Here is a 3,760-nt window from a genome sequence, read left to right on the forward strand (position 1 = left end):
ATATGGAACCTGACCTGAAAAAAGAATGTCCCTGCCACCCAGCGTTAAGTAACTAATCCCACTGACAGGAGAAGGGTGTAAGACCTAACTCTGCCATCAAGGCTTTTTATTAGAAAACTTTGGCAGTTCCATATTTAACACATTGCCTATTTTGATTCTCATTCATATATTCAATGACTAGAGAGTTTAGGTGTTTTATTCAGGGGTGTATATACCATTGGGCATATAAAATTTAGTATAGTGACTCAGAACATTATCATATTAACCTTCCTTTAGGGATCTAGTTGATACTCTGTCCTCTTTATTTTTTCATTTCCAATATTAACTGGGTCTTTAAAGGCTGTAGCTTGTTTCAGAGCCTATCCTCTGTTGAGCCAGAAGTCACAGATGGATAAGAATCAGCAAGCAATTAGCAACAACAAGTACTTAGATCATTAATGATGTAGCTTGTTCTGACTATCTCCTGGCAAGGTATCTGGATGCAGAAATTCTTCTTGCTCCTCTCTCTTTTTCCCTGAATTTATATTTAAGGCAATTCAACAGATTAAACATGCAGCAATATGAAAATTAATTTATTTGTTACATGTGCAGTTTGGATAATAGCCATGGGACATACCTCCCATGGTATGGAATGTAGATACACCTCATATTCCTTGCAATAATGCAAGGAAGCCTTTTTCAATTATATTATTTTTAATCACTATATTGTACCAGAGTTGAACTCTTTGTGACCACAGGATTACCCTGCCTTGTAGGATCACACCCTTTTTCTGTTGCATAGCTTGAAGAAATAACTAGGAGCTACTAGAAATTAAAGTATTAACTAGAAATATGTTACTGAGGCCTTGTAGGCAAGCTGAATATGAATCATTGCAAGAGCACAACACACCACTTATTTCCTGAAGTAAGTAAAACTCAGTATTTTGCCAATGTTATAAAGGTGTTTCTTCCATACTACAAACAAAAGTAAGAGGATTTTTAAAAGATAGCTTATCAAATGATAAATAAAAAAAAGATAAAATTACTTGCTTTGTTGTTTTAAGCACATACATACTTTAAAGTTCGGGCACCTGTGCTCACAGATCAGTCTAGAGTCCTGTTTTGCAATCATAAGGTACGATATGCTGATTAAATATTTTAAATATAGAACATAAAATCCCAATCCAAATCTGAGAAATGCTAACAGTATTCCACTTGTGTGTAGATGAAATATGCTTATTCTAACATTCAAATATTTACCCTAAATTCCAACTCTGAATGACTGTACGTGTTAAAATGGCAAACCCAGATGTTTCACCTGTTGGATACAGGAATACAGCTCTTTAAAGCACACTTTCTGTAGAGATTGAAGTAATTTAGCTAAATGTTAGCTGATATTTAGGAATTGGTTTAAATATATTATGACACACAGTAAAAGCCCACTAATTTTTAATGAATGCCTGTATTAATAGATCCTCTCTATTTGTCCCTTGCATTCTATTTGCAGGTCATATTGACTCTCCTGAGCTCTCTGTAACATTTTTCTGCCTTTGTCCAGAGACTGATCCATTTCATGAACTTTCCTCCACCCATGGTCCTGGGCCCATCAATCATCCCTGACCCCTCTTCTTGCTCTCCAATCAGCTGAGCTGAGCCTTTGACAATGAACCAAATATTTTGGGTTGAAATGCATGAGAAAAAAAATTTCAACTTGCAGATTACATACAGGCAACTACCACACAAAGGTTCCCATGACTCAAGGATGTCTATGCTTTCATGTGAAGGAGCAAAAGGGTCCTTAAAATGCACACTGCTTAGAGTCTCCAAGATTCAATAAAAAAACACAACCAGGCTTTTCCACTTTCACGGTGGCTGAACTGTTCAGCTCTGCTTAAAATAAGGCATGTGTCCAAGACATTTAAAGTTCTTTAACTATCTCAGGTGCTTAGGGATTTAGACTGTGTGAGATTAAGACCTCTCTAAAAAATGGACATTACAAGTTTGGGAAAAGAAAACCCCTCTCTGATGGGAGTATCAAATGAGTATTTAGTCTCAAATGGAAAAGAATCTATTGTTTTGAGCAGAGAACCACTTTCAGTTTAAGTAAGTTGAGAAACTAGGAACCCATCTATGCCCAGAGGTACTGCCAAACCCTGGTGACCACAGTCCTCCTCACAATAATACTCCTCCAATGGTTAAAGTAAGTTCTGATGGATGAAATGCCCAGATTTGGTAAAGCTGAATATATTCAAACATGGGTTTGAATCCTGTGACTTAGTGTGTAGAGCTTTTACCTAACAGGTCAGGAACCTGGACTTTGGTCCTTGCTCTGAAGTTTATGAATTCTGCTTTAAAGAGCTATATGGTAAATTAGATTGTAGAGGCTTTTAAGTGAACCAAAATATTCTAATTTCTGCCATGGTTGTTTTACCTATAAAATTGATATGTGTCCAATGTCCTTGACTTCTTTCACCTGAGGAATCTGGTACTTGACTGCATTATGATACTTTCAGCAGGACAAGTGTGGGATGTTTTCTTCGCTTTTTATCCCTTTATCTGAGGACCTTGATTCTGTCAGAATATATTAGATGCTATTTCAGAGCTTCCACTGTACTGGGAAGTGAAGCAATACTGGATGTCTCTATCCCAGTGAGGCTGAAATTCTGATCTACTTAGGCCGGGGACTTGTCACACTGCAGGGAGTGAACTATGAGAAGTAAGGCAATGCTGCACCTTTTGGAGAAGCGTATACAAACATCATGAAAAGGCTGTCATTTGCTGTCTCCTGGTAAAGGAAGGTCTGCAATCATTACTTTGGACTTACACTGATTTAACTGCAATCCTGCTTTAAGTCTAAGCCTAAGCTTTTTATTGGATTCATCTCCTAATGCCTATTGAATTAATTTCTTTATCTCAATGAATATTTTGCTCATATATACCTTTGAACATCTGGACATGGCCTTCCATGTCTCTCCTTAATGCCTCTAGTCCATCGCTATAACTCAGTCATGGATTGCTGTCAAAAGTTGTCATGGTATCCAGCCATCAAAACATATATCAGCAATAGATCATGCACATACTTGCTCACCCCACTGAATGCACTACTCCCAAAATGTTTCAAAGTTTTACCCCCCTGCAGAACACGAATGACAAGGTGCCTCCTGTAGCAGAGTGTCCTATCATCCTGAAACATGTGAATAAGTTTTACATGGACTTTAAAACATTTATTTCAGGGCCAAGCTAACAATTAAATAATTTTGCTATTACATAGCTTCAGCCATATATTGCAACCAGGACTTTCAGAGTTATGATATTTCACAGTGGCAGTAAGGAAAGTGAAACAAACAGAGCTTAAAAACAACTCTTTTTTCTTTTTAAGTTCTATGGTTTCAGCAACATTATACAGTCTCAATGCTTCTTTTAATATCCTATACGTGGGATGCCGTTTGTGACCATCCTCTGGGAAATGGCTGAAGAGCATCATATCCTGTCCATTCTTTTCCTTCTGGACAAAATTTGGGCATGTGCCTGTGTGAGACACCCACAGCGTTGGAGCAGCAAAGCTGCCAGTGTGTCTGCCCCACAGAACTGCTGCACAGAACCAATTTGGGCTCTCCTTAGGGCAGATACCAGCCTCTTCTGCCTCACCCAAACCACACAAAGCAGCCTCACAGTACGCCAGGGTCGTGTCCATTGTTTTCTCTTGGTGTTTGATTAGCTCTAGGTTGCAAGCCATAGGAAAAAAGCTGTAAATCTAATTCAGACATGCTGCACACAGTCA

The sequence above is a fragment of the Corvus moneduloides genome, chromosome 4, assembly GCF_009650955.1.
Source record: "Corvus moneduloides isolate bCorMon1 chromosome 4, bCorMon1.pri, whole genome shotgun sequence".
In the NCBI taxonomy this organism is placed as follows: domain Eukaryota; kingdom Metazoa; phylum Chordata; class Aves; order Passeriformes; family Corvidae; genus Corvus; species Corvus moneduloides.